A 26,609-nucleotide genomic window follows, 5' to 3' on the forward strand; every position below is an offset into this window, starting at 1 on the left:
CGGCTGAGGATGCGAGACTCCCGCCTGGTCAGCTGCCTGGCTCCGCTTTCTTTGCTCACCGTGACCTCTCGCCCCAGCCCAAAATAGAGGGATCTGACCATTTCGCTCTTGGAGGCTTTGCTTGCGTCTGAAAAATTACATGGCTGATTTTTTTTTAACCTGTCCTTTTGATACGTTGCATAATAAAATGTCCTTTGGACCAAAGCAATTAAAAACCTTTGGGGTTTCCCCCCCCTCTGGGGTGAAGTGCTTTTGATGGTAAAGGTGAGAAAGAAAGAAAAAAGGAAGGGAAAAAAGGAGAAAGGGGGAAGGGGAAAAGGGAGGGAGAAAGAAAAAAAGGAGAATAGAAAAGAAAGAGAGAGAGAGAGGAAGGGAGGAAGGAAGGAAGGAAAAAAAGCAGGAAGAAAAATTAAAAAGAAATGCAAGTAGCTTCCAGTTTCCACAACAAGTAGAAAGCAAGAAATTGAGAGAGGGAGGGAAAGAAAGTGGGAGAGAGAAAGGAAGGAAGGAAGATAAAGAAAGAAAAGAGAGGGAGGGAAGAGAGGGAAGGAAGGAAGGAAGAAAGAAAAGAAGAGAAAAAAGAAAATACAGAAAGATAAATTAAAAAGAAATGCAAGCTTTCCTTTTCCTTCACAGCAAAAACAAACAAAAGCCCCAAAATAAAATAAAATAAAATAAAGAGGCTAATAATAATAATAATAATAATAATAATAATAATAATAATAATAATAACAAGAAGAAGAAGAAGAAGAAGAAGAAGAAGAAGAAGAAGAAGAAGAAGAAGAAGAAGAAGAAGAAGAAGAAGAAGAAGAAGTTGGAAGGGACCTTGGAGGTCATCTAGTCCAACCCCTTGAGAACACAGGCCATCCTCGACTTACGACCGTTCGTGTAGCGACCATGGGGAGGTCCAACGGTGCGGAAAACGGTGGAGTGCCTCGTGATTTTTTTCATGAAACAAGTGTGCCTTTGCCCAAAAAAGGTTGAAAAACACTGAGCTAATCTAATGGAACAAGAATATCCATTCAGTGCATGTCTTCATGTACTTACCTGTCTGAAAAAGGTTTTTGGACTTAAATCACTGAGGCACAACATTTTATATTGCATTATGTAATTTGTTTTACCAACTGTTGATAGCTTCCATAACTAACTGGCTAAGCTACAGACATCGTGCAAAATTCATCAGATTGTGTTTTTTTTAAAACTCACGTCTGATCCCATCTTTAGGAAAATTTGTATTATCTAAAAGACAACCATGAAAATACCCATAACCCAGTCTTGCCCAGTCAATGACCTCCAGGTACGCTGTGACAGCAACTGGGGAAAAAATCATCAGCCAATTTAATCATTTTATTCTGGTTGACAACTGATGAGTTTTAAAATAGAATTAATTCTGCTTTCAGCATACTTCATAAATAGATTCATTCTCTTCTTTATCGGCTTGGTTTTTATGTTATATTGTTGTCAAGTTGATAGATATTTGAGCAGAAAAATGATTCAATTACAGGTTTGTTTGTTTTTTTAGAATTAAGAAAGCCAAGTCCAAGTGCTGGAAGCACACTGTAGGAGAAAGCCTGTGTTTTAATAAAGATCTTCATATTTGGACCACTGAACCGGTAAAGTGTAGTTTTGTGGTCAGACTTAGAGGTGACAGTGTTCATGTTTAAATCACGGAAAGACACTTTTTTAAATGTGAAGAAATGCTATGGGATTGGCAAAGGTCAAGGCTGCTACCCTTGAAGGTGGGGCCTATTAATGCTTCTGGAAGATTCCTGCTCTGTCTAAACAGCATCTTCTAAGGCAGACATGTCAAACACAAGGCCCGGGGGCCAGATCCGGCCCGCGAAGTGGTTTCATGCGGCCCGCGAAGCCATCCTGGAAACAGTGAGGGAACGGCCCCCATTGCCTTGGCCCTGGCCCAGAGACCCTCCTTCTGCCAGAGACCCTCAAATCTGTCCCACTCCTGCCCGGGCCCCCATAGGCACCCTTGATGCGAATGATGTAGAGCTGGCCACGCCCACCCAGTAAGCCACACCCACCCAGGCCACACCCACCCAGCCCCCTGAGGGCAACCACAATGCTGATGAGGCCCTCAATGAAATTGAGTTTGACACCCCTGTTCTAAGGGGTACAGAATTATTATCAGAACTATGGTACTGGGGAACAGATTACATATTTTCCATCCAATTTGGACCTAGTCCACTAAGAGAACCATTTTTAAATGTATGCATGCTTATTTTATACAATCATCAATGTCTTGTCTGTTCTTTGTTTTTGCATTTCTCTCTTTCAGCTTTCTCTATGCACTGGATTCCCACCAACCCCACAGAGTTGCAACCCAGCACTGTCTTCCTGATTAATGACTGGTTGCCTGCAATTTTCAGGTGAATGGTAAGTCAAGCCTGGGTTAGTGAACAAGATTTGTTGAAGAGATATTCTGTAGTGTACAGTAAACTATATGGGAGGGGGAAAAACCTAAGTCTTTATTTTGTTTGGAATATATTTCACACATTGAATACAGGCAGTCCTCGATTTACAACCATTTAGAGATCATTTAAAGTTACAACAGCACTGAAAAAAATGACTTATATGACCGATCCTCACACTTACAATCCTCACAACATCCCCACAGTCACTTGATCAAAATTTGGCCACGTGGAAACCAGCGTGTATTTACAACAGTTGCTGTACCCTGAACTCATGTGATCATCATCATTATGGAGAAGCAACAGATGGAAACTAATCAAGGAGAGAACCAACCTAGAAGTAAGGACAAATTTCCTGACAGTGAGAACAATTAATCAGTGGAACAACCTGCCTCCAGAAGTTGTGGGTGCTCCAACAATGGAGGTTTTTAAGAAGAGACTGGACAACCATTTGTCTGAAATGGTATAGGGTTTCTTGCCTGAGGAGAGGGTTGGATTAGAAGACCTCCAAGGTCCCTTCCGACTCTGTTATTCTGTTATTCATCTGTGACTTTTCCAGATGCCTTCTGACCAGTAAAGTCAACAAGGGAAGCCAGATATGCTTAATGATTTCATGATTCCCTTAACATTTGCAGTGATGCACTTAACACCTATGGCAAAAAAATGCCATAAAATCGGGCATGATTTACTTAAACACCACCTTGCTTAGTAACTGAGATTTTGGTTGCAAACTGTGGTCGTAAGACTGGATTTAGGCTCCCACTGTCACAGAATAACACACTGGAAGACTGGCATGGTTGTGTTTGTCTTTTTGTCTTCATGCCCCTGGATTCTGCTTTGTTTAGTGCCTCCCACTGAACCTCTTTCTTATCCATCAACTCTTGCTGCCTGATGTAAGCATGTCTGTCAGTATATATTTTAAAGATTTAAATATCAGCATCTTCATGATTACCATCATTACTTTTTAAAGCAACTAAAGCAAGCCATTCTAAATGTAGAGACACATTGGAAGCCCTTTTTTAAACTAATAAAGCTTTCTATCTGGCAATAATCTCTCATTATTAGACTTTTCCCATAGTATCCTGTATGATTTATCACTAAAAATATTCCCCAGGGTTGCTATTGTTTGCCGAGTGCCTGAAATCAATATGATACATTCTCTTTTCACTATCTGCCATGATTACAAATCTCTGTCGCTGTTACTTCTTTTTTCTCTGTTAAGGGCTGATATAACCCAGAACGTGTGCATTATTTAAAGTATTTCACATTTCCTCATTCTTGTTTTTTCTTAAATCTTTTTGATGTTTTTTTTTAAAAAAATCTCTTTGATGAGCAGCAGCGCCTTGATATTCAGTTCTTTCATAATACCTTTTCTCCTTCAGCTCCAAGAAAATACTTGTTCTAACTTGTGAGCCCTAATCAATAATTTTTAAAGTTCAGGCAGCGTCAGTAGAATCACTGATTTGATTTTTAGAGTTCCAGAGATAAAAGAAAAAAGTTACAGAGACCAAAAAGCAAATAGTATGCTGTTGCCCTACACAACAAAGAAGACTACTAATCCCTAAATTAAAGGCTTGTGTATCAGCCACCACATTAAAGAATCTAAAGGGCAATCCTTTGTGTTTTGTGTTTACTCAAAATTGAGTCCTATTGAATTCTGAAAGATAGATTCCAAATTTAGGGGGTAGAAGATTTCAGACTAAGGAAATTGAATAGAAAAGAAAAGGGGCAACCAAAAATACACCAAAAGAAATACCTTTAAATAGAACATGTTCTGCCATTATATATAGAATATCTACTTCAGAACATCATTTACAAACATTTTTTTTGAAAAATAAATAAATATGATGCCTTTTGTCTATGGCATTTTTAATGAGATAAAAGGGCCCCTGGAATTTTAAAGACTTCCTTGAATTAAGTTTGTATCCTCTGATGTGAAAAATCCTATGGATAAAAATATGGATAAGCACTCATGGTTTCAGGGAAAGTAGAAATCATAGGCGTCAAAGACATTTAAGAAGAATTAAAGGATGTGTCCTATATGTTGACAGTGGCATGCATTAAACAGTTCTTTAGTGAGACACAGACATTCCTGCTTTGATGATGTAATGTGATAAGAACACACTATTTGTGTTTAATCCAAAGGAAATATGGTTGAACATCTTGACAATTTCTAACTCAGCTATGGAAAAACATAGAAGTTTGGATTCTTTTGCTCAAAGATTTCTACTCTGAATCTCCCTCCCTATTTTTCAAGGAGGGCACCATTTCTAATATCAAACTTTTTTTCATATTGACTGGCCAGTCTCTAGGTATGATGCACTAAAACAATGCTGATAACAAATCCAGAACTTACTGTATATAGTACATCGAATAAGCTACAATAACAAAGTAGATATGAGGACATTCATGTAATACCTGTATTTTCCATGAGGTACAGTCCGTGAACCGATCTCTGTTCTGCAATGGGTTCCAAAGACTGAAATATTCCAAAGGCAGGGCATCCACACAAATCTGATTTTCTCTGAAAACGATGATCACGGTGTTTATGTTCTTTTACAGGTAGTCCTCAACTTATGACCACTTGCTTAACAACTGTTTGCAGTTACAGAAGACTCCCCAAAAGCTAGTAACAATCTGTCTTCAAACTTACAATGGCCACATCTCGTAATTATGGTCATGTAATTGCATTTTGGGTGGTGGGCAACTGGCTCATCTTTACAGCCTTTTGCAGCATGATCATGATTTGTGATGCTTTCATCAGTTTCCAATATTTACTTCTGGCTTCCAGCCCCAAACGACCATCGATGAAAAATGATTTACTTAATGACCATGGAGTTTGCTTAACTCTCACTGCAAAAAATGCCCCAAACTCAGGTTCAGTGATTCAATGCCTCAATTTAGGATCTCAACAACTTACATCTGTAATTCCAGGCTTAATTAAGGTTGTAAGTTGAGGAGTACCTGTATTTATATATACCGTGTTTCCCTAAAAATAAGGCCCACCCAGAAAATAAGCCCTAGCATGATTTTTAGCATGCGCCTAATATAAGCTCTACCCCAAAAATAAGCCCTAGTTAAGAGCCCACCCACTCCTTTCCACCGTCTGGTTGCTCGGTGCCGTAGTGGGGCAGGAGGCTGCACAGTACGCCAATGCTGCTGCCACAATTTGAGGTGAGGTGGGGAGGTTGAGCTGCCCCATGCGCCCCGCACCTGCTTACCTCAGGGCCCCTGCATCCAGACCACTCCCCATTCAGTGAACTCTCCCTGCCGGACCGCCATGCTACGGAGGATGGGTAAGAGAGTCTTGGTTGCCTTACCCGGTGTCCTTCTGCCATTTCAGAGCCAGGACGGAGTGATAGTGAAAGACCTCCGCAAACACTGCACGTCAGCTGCATCGGCCACTGGAGGGGCTTTCTTCGGTCACTACTGGCCCTGCCCTGTAGATCACCTACCTGGCGGCAGCTGCCACCTCCACTGCCACACCTGCCACTAGGGTCCTACATCACTGCATTGTGCTGCCTACTCCCCATTCACCACCTGTATTGTATGGTTTCAATGACGGCAGCTCTAGAGGCTGGTGGTAGGCTCTCTGTATCATCCCTGGGCTGGCGGTTTCGGTTTCTAGCATGGATAAAGAGAACAACTAAATAAAGCTAAGAGCTAAATGACAAAACTCATTCTAAATATACAGAGGAAAGGCCATTTAAAGAAGAAGCAAAGAAACCAGGCCATTAAAATTATATACATTCATTCTGACATTGAGACATAGTGGCACAGCGGTTATAAGGTAGTATTGCAGGTTGACTCTGCTCACAGCCTGGAGTTCAATTCTGAAAGGCACCAGATTGACTCAGCCTTCCATCCTTCCAAGGTCAATAAAATGAGGAACCAGATTGCTGGTGGCAATATACTGACTCTGTAAACCGCCTAGAGAGTGCTATAAAACACTATGAAGTGGTATATAGGTCTAAGTGCTATTGCTATAATAAATTGACTGATCTTGCCTCTCCTTTTGCACAATGTTAATTAAACATTAGGGTTGTTATGGGCAAAATATGGCTCACCTACCACACTTTGAAAATACCACATGCATTTATTAAGCATGCAAAGTATTACAGTGTACAACAGGCTCCCAACAAAGCATTTACAGATTGCTGAGCAGTGCTGAGCAAACCAGAGCAGAACCAGAGCTTATATACTCCTTCCTTACGATGTGACAAAGATAGGACTAAGCAAAAGGCAGACACAGTGTAAATTACAACATGATGCTAGAATGCTTTTGATAAACCCATCCATGTGACATTATTATTTATCCCTTCCTCATAGGTCAGCATGCTAGCCATAGTATCTTTGAGATATGGTCAGTGAATAGAAACAACTTGATTTACTGGGCCATTGGTTCTTGATTGAGTTTTCTGCCTGTCCCAATACAGGGTCATTTCAGCTTGGTGTTAAGCTTTTTTTACAAGGGCAGTTACATTTATTTGATGAAGTCAGGACAGGCAGCACATGAACCAAAGACTGACCTTTTCCTTTGTCTTCTGTCCCTGATTGGCCAATCAATCTAGTTGCCAGCCATTGAAATAAAGAAATAAAGAAACTGCACCATCATTAAGGAGCCAGTCTCAATATGATTAGAGACTAAGCATTTTGTTCTGCAGGTGGATGTTTGTCATATGTTCTTTCTATAGGATCTTTCTGCTCAAAAGTCATCAAGTATTAATACTCTTTGACAACAGATCCATTGGAACTTTTCAATATCTGAATGGAGACCTTGGGTTCATGCCGCTGCTTCCCTTACCAACTGTCTCACCAAAATCTGTTCTATGCAACGCACCAAGGGCCTGACCACCACAGAAAAATCACCTCATTTTTACAATAGAAGCCTCCTGAGTGAGCTTCCATTTTTCTTGCTCCTTTGGCAGAATAAAATATCTGATTCACTCAACAATATATGCTGATCTCACACACATATACATGATCTCCTTCAATATTTGTTAATATAGCTTCTCTATTTCTTCCACCTACTTACATGATAGGAGACATTTTTTTTGCATTATTATGCAGTAATTCCTAGATTTAAGCAGTTTTAAAAAGCATTGATAATATTCTTAACTCAAATCATACAGCTTGAACTATCATCTACTTTGAGTAGAACAATATTCCCATGAACCTCAACTTTCCCTCACTCAAATTCTCTCATTTTTACATACAGTTAGATAAGGAGGAGAAGAGAGAAAAAGAGGTTGAATACCACAAAATCAAAATGTCAGTTTCTCTAGAGCCTCACTAACAAGGCATTCTTTCGGATTGAAAATCCAGGGCCGAACAATTACTTGATGCCTTGTTTATTGTTAAATATCTTTTCCCAATAATGTTAGATATAACTCTGTCAAAATAATGGCCTGAACTTTATTCTCTTTCTACAATTCAAGATAATTACAATCGATTATTTCAATTCCACTAAGATGCTCAGAATGCCTTTACTAAATATGTACATTTATAAAACAAGTTTTATTGTGCTATTAAAAAATAAATATTTCCAAAAGAAATTGATTACAATACATAAATATGTACATTAAGCAATTACTATTAAAATAAATATTTGATTTACATAACAGACTACAATTGGTTATGGATCTCATTCAAATACCAGGCACATCACTCTTGGTTTCTTTATTGGTAACCTGCCTTAACTAGTTGATTTGTATTACAACACCGTGTAAATTTCCCTTTTCCATTCTTGGACATTGCAATCGGATGCATGTTTGCTTAGAAATACATTTTAGTCCAATAAATATTTTTGCCAGAGAACAAAGGGATTACAAACTCATTTCACAGACTATGCCTTCTGTAGAGGTTCCATGCTGATAAATAATGTTTTTAGCAAATAACTATGACTCATTATTTTTTTAAAAAAACATTTTTCCATCAGTAAAAGATGATAGCACTATAAAGTAAAAGATAATAATGTTCACACTGGCAAAACAAAGCTATCTCTTGCTTCCCTTACTTCAGTTGGATTCCCTGATCGGGTGCCTTTCACAATTTGTGTCACCCCATTGTGCCCAGAGGGGACAAAATTAGAACAGTCTAGCTTAGACAGTTGGCACTCTGAAGCACACAATTCTTTTTCCTTGCCTCAGCAGCATCTTTATTCACTTTGATGGGGAAAGAATTTCTCCCCATTGTTTCTGGCAACAGAACTGGCATCGCTTGGAGAAGCAGCTCTCTGAACAGTTTCCACTTATTGCTGGGTAATGCTGTATGATGGAAAAGATATCCTTGGATCTGCCTTCACAGACATTCTCAGATGTAAGTTCAATAAACAGCCTGGCAACAATCACTGTTTTGCAGCCTGCTATGAAGCACTGTTGAGAAAATAAATTAGGAAGTGTAAAATAGTTTGGTAGCATTGCATGGTAATAAGATGCAAGGGTGGGATATTCTTGTGGACATTTACACATGTGAAATATTTGGTAGGCTGAGAGACCTAACATGTCCCATTTTACGACTTTTCTTACCACATTTGTTCAGTGAATCACTGCAGTTGTTAAATTAGTATTACGGTTGTTAAGTGAATCTGGTTTCCCCATTGACTTGGCTTGTCAGAAGATCTCAAAAAATGATCATATGATCCCAGGACACTGCAACTGTCATAAATGTGAGTCAGTTGTCAAGCATCTGAATGTAAATCACGTAATCATGGGGATGCTGCAATGGTCATAAGTGTGAAAAATGGTCATGATTTACTTTTTCCAGTGCCACTGTAACTTCAAGCGGTCACTAAGCAAATAACTGTTGTAAGTCCAGGACTACTTGTATTGAAACTGTTACATTCCCTGCCTCTTGCCATTGCCTGAGGCAATGGCAAGAGGCAGGGCTATTTGTTTCAAGGAGATCAGGCAGCCATTTGCACCAGCTGGTCTCTTTTGCTTGTCCAGATGCTGCTCTGGAAACTGATGTTGGCCTTACACAGTTGCTGACATTTCAGATTTTTTTTAATAATCTCCTTTGATTCTAATCCATTATTTTGGCCTTTGTGCGCTTTCAGTTCTCCCCAACTTCCCACTGGCTCTCTTTTAGCCTAGTTCAATTTTTTCACACATTCTTCTAACAAAATATCAATATTACTCGGTGCCATGCTTGGATAAGTTGTCAGTTTACTGGAAAGCAAGTTCCTTAAATCATTAACTGGTCATACTTCTAAGAAAGCAGGCATAGAAGTGCACTGTAGCAGGTGGCCCTAGAAACATTAATGCAATGTAACAAAACCAGAAGTGTCCCAATGTGTTTTTGTTGTCTGAAGTCATATCAGTTTTCAGCCCACTGTAAACAGTTTTTCCCCATAGGCCACTCGCAATCCTTCGTAAGGAATAGTTATGTGATTTTTCTCTCTCACAATACAGTTGCATATATAAACAAAAAATATAGCAACCAACTTAGTCAAATATTGACTAACAATCAACAAGAGAATTTCATGTATTTCATTTACAAATCCCCCCTTTTTTTGTCCACTACTCTCTATGTATCATGTGGAATTTGATCTGCTTACTTATAGATTAATCTTAATTTGTCCCCAATACATTTTCAATACATAACAAATGTTCAAAAAGACAATGCCTGATATTGTGCTTAACAGGCACTCTGGATTGCAGTTTCTCTGAACATTCTTATTAGCAATTTGAACTGCACTAAAAAAAAAAATCTTTTTTGCTGCAACTGTAATTGCTTAATTAGTAATACCCTGTCAGTTCATTTTGCTACAATTCGTAGAACAGGAGAGATTTAAAAAGTATTCATACTGCTAATAGGTGCACTGTAAACATTTCACAGATCTCTGAATATTTCTTAGGGATAAATGTCAAGCTGGCAAGTGTTAGGCCTAGCCTAAAAATGACATAAAACAATCCAGCCAAAGTTCAGTTCTTTATTTGCTCATGCCAGAGAGACAGAATCTGAGATTCTATGGAGTGGCTATCCTAACTTTCTTCCTCTGCCTCTGATCCAGTTTCTGGTTGTGTTGCCTCCTTGTCTTACCCATGTCACACACACCCCAACGTCCTCCCTCCTTCCTGGGAATCTTCCACTTCACTGTAGTACAGGGGTGTCAAACTCAATTTCATTGAGGGCCGCATCAGCATTGCGGTTGCCCTCAGGGGGCCGGGTGGGTATGGCCTGGGTGGGCGTGGCCTACTGGGTGGGCGTGGCAAGAGTGCGTATGGCCTACTGGGTGGGTGTGGCCAGCTCTACATCGTTCGCATCAAGGGTGCCTATGGGGGCCTGGGCAGGAGTGGGACAGATCTGAGGGTCTTTGGCAGGAGGGTCTCTGGGCCAGGGCCAAGGCAGTGGGGGCCGTTCCCTCACTGTTTCCAGGATGGCTTCGCGGGCCATATGAAACCACTTCACGGGCCGGATCCGGCCCCTGGGCCTTGTGTTTGACATGTCTGCTGTAGTACATTGTACCATCTTCCCCTCCCCCGCTAAATCCACTATATACAGCACGAGTTTTTGCTTATTTGTTTGTTTCAAACACTAAAAGATGTTGGTCCACTGAACCAATAAATGTCACAACTGAAACGTAAGCCATGTATTGTTTGGGTTTGTTCAAGTGGATTGTGAAAATCCAGCCAAATTTCTTGTTGCAAATCTTCACTTATCTGAAATGGATGTGTTTTGTTGTGTGATAGTGTTAGATGGTTACCTTAATAGTAGCCAAGTGAAGCACATTGAACTTCTGTGTGTTAACATTCCACACTGCCAGGTGCAGCTTCATGACTGCTGGCATCATTCATTTATTTCCACTTGCTTGAATTATGTTTATTTCAACTATTTAAGAAGAAAGGAGAAAGACTTTTCTCTTATATTAAGACTAGAAATTTATATCACCTGGATTTTCCATAGAAATTTCCTTCCTTTCTAAATCTCTCGATGTGTTGAAGAAGTGATAAGTACTTGATAAGCTTATCATGACCATAAGCTGGTTTTGGTAGTTTCTAACAAAAGAAGTTGGAATAAAACTAAATATTTACCTTAAATCTTCTAACATCTGTAGTCATATAAATTTGATTGCACATTTAGGTTAAGTCTCACATTAGATTTTGTTTTAACATCTTGTAGTCATGGAAAAATCTTAAAAATAACACAGATCATAAGTTACTATTACAAAACTCTTTTCAAACTTAAGTGTTTTTTGGTTAAACCATGATTGACCCTAATTGGTGCACTCATATATTTCACTAAGCCAACATAAACAAGTCATATAACAGGTTAGTGGCTATAAGGACACATATTCCAAAGTAGTTCTTAAAACAACCTGTGGCATGTATCTATGCAAATATCCCTGTAGCACTCAATAAGAACCTTTAGACATAAGAACTAAGGGATACGTCTTGGTATCTTATAATTTATTTTTCACATTTTTAAACTTCCCATTTCCCTCACAGAGGGACTCTGGGCAATGTACAATAAAATGTTAAAATATTAAAACAGCTTATAAGAATTTTTAAAAAATACATTAAAAAAATAGAATTTAGGTAATTTTTAGGCATAATGTTATATAAACTGGGGGTTGGCAAACCTGCTACTCTAAAGGGCCAGATTCCACGTCTCCTCTGCCTCCTTGGCACACTCCTTAGTTCTTGGCTCCACCCCTCAACAGGGGAGGTCAGCTGAGAAATCTGCCACCCTCCCATCAATTCTTAGCTAACTGGTCTTATAAAAAGAAGAGATGGACTGGATGTGGGCTGCAAGCCATAGTTAGCTAATTCCTGGTCTAAGCCAGTAGCAATTATCTCATCTTGAGGCAGTGGAATCCACATGTCATATCAATATAAACATATTTTCATTATTTTTTCAATTACTGTCACCCCTTGCCTTTAAACTATAAGAATGTCTAAATATGGTGTGCAGAATGACACAAGGGCTTGTGGAAACAAATAGAACTTCATTTTGTGCATCTTATTATATATACTTATTATATTCCTCTTTGATCATAGCCATAGTTTGTATATTTGCCAACCTGTGGCATCCTTGGTGTGCTCTACACTTGGTCGTTTTCTTGCAGACATTTCTTTACCAAACTAGGTTACATCATCAGTGGTCAGCCTGTATCACACAAGTTTGATCAAATATATCAGGGGTCTTCAAACTCGGCCCTTTTATGACTCATGGACTTCAACTCCCAGAATTCCTCAGCCAGCATGCCTGGCTGAGAAATTCTGGGAGTTGAAGTCCATGAGTCATAAAAGGGCCAAGTTTGAAGACCTCTGAAATATATGGAAGAATGCAAAGCACTGTACCCTGACCAATTCCTACCTAGAATTAAAGAATCTTGAGAAGATAGATGTTCTTCTAGTCCCCTGAAGTAATAATGATTGAGGAGTCTTTTTTTGATCTATTTAATATCAATATTAATTTTTTCTGGACAATTGATTTATCCTATTAAATAATAATCAGATACGAGCATGTGTAAGAAAGGGAATGGGTTCACGCAATATAATCAGACATCATGTTGTTTATTATTGTTATTATAAGTTAACATGTATGAACCTAGACAACCTGCCTCCAGAAGCTGTGAATGCTCCAACACTGGAAGAGACTGGACAGCTATTTGTCTGAAATGGTATAGGGTTTCCTGCCTGAGCAAGGGGTTGGACTAGATGACCTCCAACGTCCCTTCCAGCTTTACTATTATGATTATTTATTTATTTATTTAATTAATTAAATTTTTATACCGCCCTATTCCCGAAGGACTCAGGGCGGTTTACAGGCAACATAAAATATGATATAAAAATAGCATAAATTAAAATAGATTAAATTTATGGCTAAGCACAATGTGTGAGCCCAACTAATGGTGGTTTATTCATAAAGTCATGTTTAAGAAAACCATTACTTACATCAGGGGTGTCAAACTGCTGGCACGCAGGCCGGATGCATCATAACAAAACCGCGCCCACCCCATTGCTAGCAATGGCAAAAAAAGTCACGATCTGTCATGACACGTCATGTGACATTGCGAGTTTGACACCCCTGACTTATACTATGCATATACTGCCAGACATCATATATCTCACTAAACTATGATTTGCTTAATTATAATTTAGTAGCTAAACCATGTTTAGTTAGGTTCACAGTATAAACCACATAGTAAAAAGCTGAAGAGTGTATTTCATCAGTCATTCATTTAAGAATTTGCAGCTCTTTTTGATACTTTTTATTTTCTCTATAGTTCCTGGGCTAAGCATGTTCTGAACAGCCAGAGAACTAAAGCCCCATTCTGTCTTATAATGTTCAAATTCCACAAATCATAATCATAAAATTCCAGTCTGTACTGATAAACAGATTCTTTCCACAGAAACACTGGGTTGGAGAGTAAAATTCTGGGCAATAGAAATCTTCTTAATTATGATGTGGAATTTCTTGTAAATACCCCAACTAAAGACTTTTTGTTGAACAGCCCAAGACTTGCTGATTATTTCATCATTCTCAACTGTGTCTTTGTTTAAATTCAGAGGAAAAAAACAGAAATGGCCTTGGGAAGACAAGAACTCATCCTAAATAAGAGAACTTAGCAGCAAAGATAAAATATAGCCTGCAGCTAAAATAGTGCAGTAACTAATTGAATTGAGACTTTGCCACTGTAACAGCCATCAATTTCTACTTTTGTTTATAATGGGATGCCAATGATATTAATCACTTCTCACTCGATGCCTTCTACATTGGTTGGACTACAACTCCCATCTTCCAATGAGAAGTCTAATTTAGAATATATGGAGAACTGGAGATGGGGAAAGGCTATCATAACAATAGCTATAAATAGCATTCATGGGCAATTTTTCTTTCACGTTTTGCCATCTAGCCTATTCTCCCCTCCTGTTCTGCCTTTCTATGCATATCGCACTATGTACTTTTCATCTTCTTCATTTCATCTGAATGCTTTCCTCCATCTGAATTGCTTTATCATTTGTCATGCAGTGCACTTTTGTACGGTGTTTGCCTTTGTCCTTTAAGAAAAAAGATAATTAGCACAATAACAAAATATATGCTGTGAAAAAAAGTTTTGATGCTCCCCTCCATAACAGCTTACCTTTCATTAATCGGCCTGCTAGAGTATTTTTCTTAAGACTTCCATTTTTTTTTCCTTCTTGTGATTCATCACAGTCCCTGCATCAAGCCATTGCTATGTTCTAGCGCAGCACAGAAGTGCATTAACTCAAGTAAATGCAAAATGTGGTTTCATCTGCTTGTTCCTGTGCTGGAACATGGCAGAAAACCAATGATGGCATCTGATATCGGGATATTGATATTCATGGTAGGCAACATTTTTTATGGCTTAGACCATGCTTAACCTGTTTGAAGTGCCAGGGCTACTATGAGTATGATGATGATGGAGCCATATCAGGTAAATAAAAGGCGAAGATGTCCTGGTTTAGCAGGAAAGCTGTTTTGAAATTTGTGTTTCATCTATTTTAGAGCTGACATTACAATTTTCATACTGTTCCTGTCTCAAAATGATGAAAATCCAGACTGATTTTTAACAAGTATAATCAGAGAGCACACCAGGGTCAGCAAATAAGTGGCTGGGCGGTGTCGGGGGTTACTGTCTAGCTTTAGAGCCTCATATCTCCAGTAAAGGCTTTTCTGTACAGCCAAGGAGTAACATACAGAAGTTGCAGAACTAGCAAGGGAACAGAGGAAACCCAAATGAGAAGAGATTCTAGACCAGACACGTCAAAGGCTACTGCTAAGCTTGTAAGCCGCCCTGAGTCTTCAGAGAAGGGCGGGATATAAATGTAATTAAAAAAATAAACTCGCGACGTCACATGACATCGTGCAATGTATCGGGACAGTTTTGCCATTGCTGGCAGTGGGGTGGAGGCGGCTTCCACATGACACATCCGGCCCACAGACCAGCCGTTTGACACCCCTGATCTAGAATGTTGATAGTTTTTTAGCATTTGTTAATGAAGAAAATGAAAAGGTTCCAAACTAGCTATAAACACATGAAGTCTGTAAGCATAAAGGTAAAGGTAAAGGTTCCCCCGCACATGCGTGCTAGTCATTTCCGACTTTAGGGGCCGGTGCTCATCTCCGTTTCAAAGCCAAAGAGCCAGCGCTTGTCCGAGGACGTCTCCGTGGTCATGTGGCCGGCATGACTAGATGCCAAAGGCGCACGGAACGCTGTTACCTTCCCACCATAGTGGTCCCTATTTTTCTACTTGCATTTTGACGTGCTTTCGAACTGCTAGGTTGGCAGAAACTGGGACGAGTAACAGGCGCTCACTCTGTTACGCGGCACTTGGGATTCGACCCACCAAACTGCCGACCATCTGATTGACAAGCTCAGCGTCCTAACCCACTGAGCCACCGCGTCCCTCCCTCTGTAAGCATATAGGTGTCCTAAGTGATCTTGCCTGCTCTCAAAAAATTAAGCAGGATTAGATCTGATCTGTTCTTGGATGACAGAGCCTCACAAAATATCAAGGGTCTAGATTATACAGGTAGTGCTCAATTTACAACAAGTTCATTTAGTGACCGTTCACACTGAAAAAAGTGAGTTATGACTGTCTTTCACACTTATGCCCATTGTAGCATCTCCGTGGTCATGTGACTGACTCATGTTTATGACGGTTGTAGTGTCCCTGCGGCACTTGCAACCTTCTGACAACCAAAGTCAATGAAGGAAGCCAGATTCCCTTAACAACTGCAGTGATCAACTTAACAACTGTGGCAAGAAATGCTGCAAAATGGGCCAAAACTCACTTAACAGCTGTCTCACTTAGCAACAGAAATTTTGGGCTCAATTGTGGAGGACTTACCTGGAGAAGGGCAGTGGCAATCCAGTGCTGCCAAGAGAAATGCATAATTATTTCCATGTAGCCTTCAAAAGCTGAGACTGAACTTTCCTTGATTAACTGAAGGTAGTTATTCCTTTTATAGTTATATCAACAAAAGGGAGATATATATATATATATAGTATTTACTAAGACAGCTTTCTGGATGAGTCACAATACCATCTTTAACCAAGTTAATGTTACACGCATAGGATGGTCGGTGGTAAAAATAAAATTATCCAGCTATGAATTTGTCATGTCAAAATCCATGGTGAATTATAAAGCAGTTCAATTTGATATCTGCATTGCAATTAACACCTCCTACACCATAAGAGTGAGAACTTGCTTTATTTTTCCTCTAAATAGCTATTTCTTCTCTTAACAGTACCAAACTCTGTGGCTTCCCTGCTTGAAATCTTACATTTTGTTTGGTTGTTGTTGTTGTTAGTTGCGAAGTCGTGTCCGACCCATCGCGACCCTATGGACAACGTTCCTCCAGGCTTTCCTGTCCTCTACCATCTTCTGGAGTCCATTTAAGCTCACGCCTACTGCTTCAGTGACTCCATCCAGCCACCTCATTCTCTGTCGTCCCCTTCTTCTATTGCCCTCAATCTTTCCCAGCATTTGTTTGGTAGGAGACAGCAAAATCAGGCTTTCCCACAGATCACAAATTAAACTAATGCTTGTGTCCTCTAGGTATCCAAAGAACAGTTCAGGATCAGGATCAAGCCTAGAACACTTGTAAAAACAATTAGAAAAGTGCATGATGCTCTATGGGGTTAGGAAACAAGGCAGGATGTCGACAAGAACAGAAGGAGGAGTGTGTGCTTCCAGTTCTTCTCATTCAGAAAGTGTGAATGGCAACACAAAGCTTAAATAGCAAAGCAGCATGGATGCCATGTATGTCTGAATCCAGAGACTTATAATGCCCAATTTATGTGCAACATCACAATTTAAAGTTCTGGCTGCTATCATACAGCTCTCCAATTTTTATTATAAAGTGCAAACAATATTATTTTGCATTGGTGTAAAGGAAAAAAAATACCCAGTGGCAGAAGTTGATCTCTTTAACTTCCTTCACAAGAATATCTCATTTACTGCATGGATTAACCACTGTACTGATTTATTTTCAATCACTTATTGCATGTATAAGGTTAGTTAAAATTAGCTAATCTAATAAATATTGTTCCACTCCCCATCTCTAATTGTAGTATAAACACCAGCAAAATGAAAATGAAAAGCTTTGCCTGTACTAGCAAGAGCTCCTCCTTAGTTGAATGGGGTAAACGATGAATCCTGCTTGCTTCTGGATTTCCTCCAATTTGGGCTGACTGTATTTTATTTCTTTGGTACAGTTACATTACCACACATACACTATGAAGCAATATTTTTGTGGTTTTAAATAACTACATTAATATGGTAGGAATTAGACTTTTTCAAATCTATATTTTTACTATTACCATTGCAGGTTGTATACACTAAAAACCTAGTATCAACTTTTAAAAAGCAAAACATATAAAAACAATCACAAAAGGGTTTCTCTCCAACCATATGTAGTGTGAAGAGACCCATTTTGTATGGTAGCTATGACAAGATCAGTGAGTGAAGAATGAATGCCAGATCATTGTGCTTCTAAATCTGACTTAATTTGCAGGGGTGATAGAGATGAATAATAATAATAATAATAAGTTGGAAGGGACCTTGGAGGTCATCCAGTCCAACCCCCTGCTCAGGCAGGAAACCCTATACCATTTCAGACAAATGGCTGGCCAGTCTCTTCTTAAAAACTTCCAGTGTTGGAGCATTCACCACTTCTGGAGGCAGGTTGTTCCACTGGTTAGTTGCTCTAACTGTCAGGAAGTTTCTCCTTAGTTCTAGGTTGCTTCTCTCCTTGACTAGTTTCCATCCGTTGCTTCTTGTCCTGCTTTCAGGTGCTTTGGAGAATAGCTTGACTCCCTCTTCTTTGTGGCAGCCCCTGAGATATTGGAACACTGCTATCATGTCACCCCTCACCCTTCTCTTCATTAAACTACACATACCCAATTCCAGCAACCGTTCCCTATATGTTTTAGCCTCCAGTTCCCCAATCATCTTTGTTGCTCTTCTCTGTACTCTTTCTAGAGTCTCGACATCTTTTTTACATCGTGGTGACCAAAACTGGATGCAGTATTCCAGATGTGGCCTTACCAAGACATTGTAAAGTGGTATTACTACTTCACGTGATCTTGATTCTATCCCTCTGTTAATGCAGCCTAGCACTGTGTTGGCTTTTTTGGCAGCTGCAGCACACTGCTGGCTCATATTGAAGTGATTGTCCACTAGGACTCCGAGATCTCTCTCACAGTTACTACTATTGAGCAAGGTACCACCTATACTATACCTATGCATTTGATTTTTCCTGCCTAAATGTAGAACCTTACTTTTTTCACAATTGAGTTTCATTTTGTTAGATAGTGCCCAGTGTTCGAGTCTGTCCAGATCCTCCTGTATCTTAAGCCTGTCTTCTGGAGTATTGGCTATTCCTGCCAGCTTGGTGTCGTCTGCAAATTTGATGAGTTCCCCATATATCCCCTCATCCAAATCATTGATGAAGATATTGAAGAGCACTGGGCCCAGAACAGAGCCCTGGGGCACCCCACTACACACTTCCTTCCATGTAGATGCAGTTGCATTGAGGACCACACGCTGAGTACGGCCTGTCAGCCAGCTACGAATCCATCTGGTGGTGATGCTATCTAACCCACATTTTTCTATCTTATCAAGTAGTAGGTTGTGATCTACTTTATCAAATGCCTTACTGAAGTCCAAGTAAATTATATCCACAGCATTCCTCTGGTCCATTAGTTTTGTCACTTGGTCAAAGAATGCAATAAGATTTGTCTGGCATGATCTGTTTTTGACAAACCCATGTTGGCTTTTATTGATAACTTTATTCGCATCAAGGTGTTCACTGATTTGTTGTTTGATTATCTTTTCCAGAATCTTCCCAGGTATTGAGGTCAGGCTGATAGGTCTGTAGTTTCCTGGATCTATTTTTTCCCCTTTTTTGAAGATGGGAACTAAATCAGCTCTCTTCCAGTCCCCTCTGGTAGTTCCCCAGTGCTCCAGGATCTTTGAAAAATATAGTTCAGTGGTTCTGAGATCACGTCTGCCAGTTCCTTGAGAACCTTGGGGTGTAATCCATCTGGTCCTGGTGATTTGAACTCGTCTAGGCTGCACAGGTGCTCACTTACCATTTTCTTGCCTATCTTAACTTGCATTTCTATTCTGTTTTTTATGGCACTGGTTTTGGTAGGTTGGGCTCTTTTTCCCCTTTGTATAAAGACAGATCTGCTTTCTCCCTGTTGCTTGTCACCTTTGTTGCCACTATCCCCCACTAATGGACCAATCATTTCCTTAACTTTTTTCTTGTTTCTTATATGTTGAAAGAAGCTTTTTTTTGTTATTTTTGACTTTGGTCGCAAGCCTTAGCTCATTTTGAGCCTTAGCTTCCCTCACTTCATCTTTGCAGGCACGGGCTGTTTGCTGATATTCTGCCTTAGTTATGTACCCCTCTTTCCACTTCTTATACTTGTCCTTTTTATCTTTCAGTTTATCAGAGAGTTCTTTATGCAGCCATGCTGGTTTCTTTTGAAAGCTGTTATTTTTCTTCTTTGTTGGTATTGTGCTGACTGGGTCTTTATTATCTCACTTTTCAAAATTTCCCAAGCTTCTTGAGTTGTCTTCCCCTTTAGGATTCTCATCCATGGAATTCTTCCCAAGGTCTCTCTAAGTTTATTGAAATTTGCTCTTTTAAAGTCCAAGACTCTAGTTTGGCTGTATTCTATTGCTTGTGCTTCTGTAATGTTGAATTCCAATATTGCATGATCACTTCCCCCCAGGGTTCCTGTGGCTTCGACATTTTCTATCATTTCATCTCTGTTAGTGAGAATTAAATCCAATATGGCTAATCCCCTAGTTCCCTTCTCTACTTTTTGGGAGAGAAAGTTGTCTGCTAGGTTTGTCAGGAATCTGTTTGATCTTCCACTTGGTGCAGAGTTTGTCTCCCAGTTGATATCAGGGTAATTAAAGTCCCCCATTACTATTGTGATGCGCTTCCTACATACCTTAGTTAACTGACTAGCAAAAAGTTCATCTATTTCCTCTGTTTGGTTGGGCGGCCTATAGTATACACCTATGGCAATGTCATTTTTTCCCCTTTTATATTGACCCAAATACATTCAAGTTTACAGTTTTCATCATTGTTGTGCTCTATTTCTGTAGAGATAAAGTTATTTCTTATATATAGAGCAACTCCTCCTCCTCTTTTGTTTAGTCTGTTTCTTTTAAATAGTTTAAATCCCTCTAGCTGTGTGTTCCATTTGTAGGTTTCGTCCCACCATGTTTCCGTAATGGCAACAATATCATATCCGCCCTCATTTCCCTGAATTTCTAGTTCACCCTGCTTACTGTTCATACTCTGCACATTGGTATATAGACATTTGAGTCCTTTATGACTGGCCCTGTGTTTAAATTAGATGCCAGATCTTAAAAACCAAGATATAATCCCATTCTTAAACATTATTTAATATATTAAAATTGATTTTATGTTGGTAATTTATAATTGATATAGTTATAATTTATAACTATGTTTTCCATAAATTCTACCTCAATCAACTCCACTTTAGTTGTTAGTCTCACTCAGAATCAGAATATGCCAAATGTCTTAGCTGTTTTCTTAAGAAAAACAAAGAAAAAAAAGACCTCTTAATAACTGTGCTTGACTTTTCTGCATCATACATTTTGAGATGGGTCAACCAATATTTATTCTGAGGACTGTAAATTTAGTGCCACAACAGTCCTGTTACATTTGATGCATTTAACAGAGCAGTTCTTTATCTGATGTTCTTCTTTAACATGCCACAGTAAAATAAATGGTCCAGTCATGCCTTAAACTAACTGCTAGTTATCTTTTTCTTCTTTTCATTGTCCCGCTATATTTTAATTATTAAATAGGATGACACAAAGATAAACCATCTGCATCTTCATAGCACCACCAACAGCCTACAAATCCTTCAATTCAATAGTGTTTAAAATGATGTTATTGAGGTCTCTTGTTCCCTATCCTTCACGTGCTTTGGATCTACAGAACTATGATTTTTTTCCTCCCTCCTCACTCTTGAATGCCAATTCCTCATCCTTCTTCAAGTCTGCTAAATGTATGTTACAGTTGTGCTAATTCAAATTGCTCCCAGTCTATTCTAGAAGCCAGGAACTTATAACCATGCTTTTAAATCATTGTTTGAAGGAAAAACAGAGATTTGAACTATCAGTTTGGACTTTATTTATCTAATATATTTTGGAACCACCCATTTCCCTCATGAGGGAGCCTGGGTGGTATACAATAAAATATTAAAACATAAAAACAGTATATAAAATATAACTTTTTAAAAAAAATCAAGGATGATTAAAAATTAAATTAAAAAATAATTAAAAGGTAAAGGGAGTGCTTTCAGGGTGCTAACCAACCCCACAGCTGCATGCTCCTTTATGCTTTCCACTCAAGGCTGCAGATCCACGTTTTCTCTTCTTTCCAGACAGTAAACATGCTTAACTACCATCAAGCTGTTTTCCACTCGTGGCAATCACATACGGTAGTTTCTCCAAGGTGATCTGTTTCTAACCTGATTGGTCTCCCAATGGTGCGTTTATCACTACTGTAATTGAGTTCATCCACCCGGCTACTAGTTGTATTCTCCTTCCTTCCAACTTTCTAATGTTAGAGCCTTTTTCAGAAAGCTAGGTCTTTACATAATGCGGATACGATAGGACCGTGGTGGCGAACCTATGGCACAGGTGCCACAGGTGGCACACCGAGCCCTTTATGTGGGCACATGTGCCATTGCCCCAGTCCTAGGCCTTCAGCTGGGCTTTATAAAACCTTTTCGTTTTAGGCCTCCGCCACCATGTACAAAAAAAAGGATTCAATCAATCAATTTCAACTTCTTGTGGGGAGGGGGAAGGGAGGGAAAGTTCTGGCAAAGTTGGAATTGATTTGATTGAACTTTTAAGTCCCACCCAGTCTGCCGTTACCACCGCAGCCATGCCCACCCAACACCCGATGATACAAAAGTGGGTTTGGGGTTGCAGTTTGGGCACTCGGTCTCTAAAAGGTTCGCCATCACTGCGATAGGATAATTGCAGCCTGATCATTTGTGTCCCCCAGTGTGAATTAATTTGATCAGTGATCCGTTGGTTGGGGCTTTTGGGGCAGAGAGGGAAGGGCTGTCCGCATGAAGCTTGTAAGCCGCCCTGAGTCTTCGGAGAAGGGCGGGATATAAATGGAATTAAAGTAAAATAAAATAAATAAGGAATACAATTGAAAGACAGAAAGGAGGGCGAAGTCTTTTCCAGTTACGATCTGAAGAGTTACCAGTTTGTCTAATTTGCTTCCATAGCTTTTAAAGTTTTGAGGTTTTAGCGTAAGAGACTTCCGTATTGTACATAAACAGCCACTTCAGCTAAGGCGCACCACAACCTGATAAGAAGCTGGTGGAGTTTCATGAAATAAATAAAGGCACATAATTCGCTCTTAAGAGCATTAGCCGTTTAATTGAGGGACGCGCTGCCAGGAACCTATCTTAGAAAACTGCCTGCTTGCTTTCTCCTTTCAGGAGGCACAACCCTCCGCAATGGATGGCAGGGGTCTTCAAACTTGGCCCTTTTATGACTTGTGGACTTCAACTCCCAGAATTCCTCAGCCAGCAAAGCTGGCTGAGGAATTCTGGGAGTTGAAGTCCACAAGTCATAAAAGGGCCAAGTTTGAAGACCCCTGGTTTAAAGCCTAGGCGACGCGATCTGGGGCTTGCTAAAACACACGAACTGAGCAACGCGAAGCCACTCATCTTTCGGCGTCCCAGGGACAAGCCAGAAGGAAAGCGGAAACGGGCCTGGCGCATGGAGGTCCGGCCATTACATAGGCGACACCCGTCCCTCCTACTTGCCGCGCTCCCCGCTTATCGGCTCTCAGCGGCCGTGGGGTCCGCTTCCACACGTGCCTGGGAAAAGCACCAAAGCCCAGCTTTAAGCCGAGGCGAGAAGAGGCGGGAGGCGCCTCGTTCGCGGCCCCGTTCCGCGCGCGGCGGCCAGGCGGCGCTGCACGCCTCCTCCGCCCTGGCTCAGCTCGGAGGTGCGGCACGCGTGTTGGCCGCCGCAGCTTCTTGCAGCGGCGGCTGGCAAGTGGATGGCTCCTCAGCGCCGGGCAAAACGGGCTGTGAGCTTCCGAATCCCTGGCAGGCGGAGGAAGGATCTGGCCGCCGATCTTTGAAGTCTTGAAAGCCCTTTCGGGGAACTCTCTCCGGATCTCGGATGGCGCTGAGCGGAACGAGGAGCACGTAGCGGGGGTGAGTGGCGGCACCGTCCCTCGCCGTCGACCTCTGCCAGGGTGGCCGGAGGGCGGGCGGACGGTGCCTGCCGCCTGCTCTTTTCGGGGCGGACGCGCGTCCACCTCCCCCTTCCCCTCTTTGCGCGCATCACTTAACGTAGCGGGTGCTAACGCTGCCGAGCATGGGTGACTTTCCAACCTACCCCCCCCGCCCGTCTCTTCCTGGTCAACAAGGATCTTCAATGAGCCGAGGGTATTGCGCGGAGCTCGCCTTCAGACGTGGGGAGGCAACGTTGGCGGGCGGGGGCCGCGGCAGGCGCGCGCGCGGATCGCCATCTCCTTACCTGGCGTCTCGAGGGAGGCACTTGCCGCGGCTGAGCGACAGTCAGGCTAGGCCGGGCCATGCCGTTTTCAAACGTTTGGTCGTGCCGGAAGGGAACTCCTCGAGTCCCTGGATACACACACACGTGTGTGTGTGTCTGGTGTGTGTACGTCAGGGGTCTTCAAACTTGGCCCTTTTGTGACTTGTGGACTTCAACTCCCAGAATTCCTCAGCCAGCATGGCTGGCTGAGGAATTCTGGGAGTTGAAGTCCACAAGTCACAAAAGGGCCAAGTTTGAAGACCCCTGGTGTACGTGGACATGCACCTTAGGCAAGAGGAAGGCTGTTGCAGCCGTGGTAAATAGGTACTGGTTAACAACTAGGGATCGGAAAGCCAGTCCTAAACCCTGGGTCCCTTAGACCAACCAGAGTTTCCCAACCTTGGCAATGTTAAGACAACTGGACTTCAACTCCCAGAATTCCCCAGCCAGCCATGCTGGCTGGGGAATTCTGGGAGATGAAGTCCAGCCGTCTAAACATTGCCAAGGTTGGAAAATCCTGCCTTAGACTTTGGCGATTAATGAGGGAAAACTTTTAATCCAGTAATGCACTTCCTTATCGATTGCTGGTGGCGTCTGGACTGGAAACGGAGAAGACATTAAAAAAAAACAAAAAACCCCGGTGGGGCTTGTTTATATCTGTATGGAAGATTGGGCTGCCTGGGAGTCAACCGAGAGATGAATGAGTGTGTCCTGTGTGTTCTCTGGGAAGGGTGATGCAGCGTCTTCTGGCCTGCCTGAGACTGGGAAATCTGTTAATATCTATTGAACTGAGTTTAATGGAACAGGGAGGGAATCGGTCTCAAAAGCTGCTAAACTAGAGTAACTGTACTGATAAAGGAGAATACTTGTAGCTCAAGGTTGAAATGAGGGATTCTTGATACTCTCCGAGCTTGGTTGTTTTCTTGCAGATGTTTCATTACCTAAAGCAGGTAACATCATCAGGGTTAATCCAACCCTTATTAGCACTAAGAATGTTACCTAGTTTGGATAATGAAATGTCAGCAAGAAAACAACCAAGTTCAGAGAGCATCAAAGACCTCTTAAACATGTAACCATATATTAGTTGATGTTCTCTAGGCTTTGACACTTCATAGGGTAACTCTTCTTCAAAAAGGAGAATATTCTCCTTCCTGCCTCTTTGTAAGGGTTGTTACCCATTGTTTGGAAATACTGGCCTTTAACCTAGAGCACAAATAATTTTTGAAAATGCTGAGATGTCACTCACCCCCATCTTTCCAAAATGTTTTGTTGCCATACAGGCTTGTGAATCCTGGAATATTTACTCGGAAGTCGTGTGCCTTGTGTATGCTTCCAAATAGGTTTAGGTTCATTTCTTTGTTAAATTTGTTCATCTGCATCTTCATCAGATCTAATCCTTTAGCATGTGTTTTAAAATCTGATTCTAGCCCTGCTAGGCAGAAATAAGCACCTGGGGGGTTTCAAGGACTGGTCCATGTCATGTGTCCAAGGCAAAAGTGTGAGATATTCAGATCAAAGAGATAACAGTAAGTACACATATCAAATGCAATTTAAGGTATAATTTCCCATATTTAGTTGGGATTAAATATTACAAAACATAGTCTTAATTCCAGGTGCACCTGCATAGGGTTGCAGTGACCGTTGTTAGTCTCATAGTTCCTTTTTGGCTCATGTACGGGAAACCTAATCAGGCTTCAGCTTAACAGGATCATCTTGCTGCTTGCTATTGTTAAAATATATTGTTATTTTTGCTTAGATCTTAGTTGCAAAGTATAATTCATCTTTGAAAAACTTGTTTAAAATTAATCAATGTCATGTACTATCTCAGTTCAGGCATATTTTCCAGGGTGTGGGGAAGCACTTGGCTTTAAATGGGGAACTGTGCCTCATTGTATACTTAACAAATGTTGTATACCTAGCTTGAACTAAGTAAGAACTAATCCACTGAATAAATAAAACTATTTTTATAACTCTGTAGTCCCTATTTGGGTAGAGTCAGGATGGTTGGATGGAGCTGAGTATTTATTGGCTGGATGCCCTTCCTGATGCCTATGCGGAGTTTGCAGCAGATATTTTTTCTTTGCACCCTGGGAGAGAAATATCTGCCACTACCTAGGATTGAATTCTCAACCTTCCGAGTGGGAGGCAGGCACCTTCACCGCTAGGTCACTATGGCATTCAATCCATTCAATAAGTAAAAAATATAAATTCTTAGACAAGAACTAATCCATACAACAAAATACTTGCTATTTCTTTTTCCTAAAAATAGAATATAGTTAATATGGATTGTCATTGCTATTACTTAATTACTTGGTATAGTATGAATTCTGTATATTCAGTGAGGAATCAACTTTACCGCAGATGTTCTCCTGTGATAATTAAACTACAATGGAACAACTGTTGTATATTCTAAACTAGTGATTAGTTTTAATTGTAGGCTTTGAAAATAAATGAGTGCAATATCATCCTAATATATATATATCAAGGAATATATATATATATATATATATATATATATATATATAAAACATATATATTTAAATTATATATTTAAAACATATATATATATGTTTTAAATGTTTGTTAAGCATTCAGAATACACTTGCTTAGTCCCAGACACGGG

The sequence above is a fragment of the Vipera ursinii genome (assembly GCF_947247035.1).
Source record: "Vipera ursinii genome assembly, chromosome: 2".
Lineage (NCBI taxonomy): Eukaryota > Metazoa > Chordata > Lepidosauria > Squamata > Viperidae > Vipera > Vipera ursinii.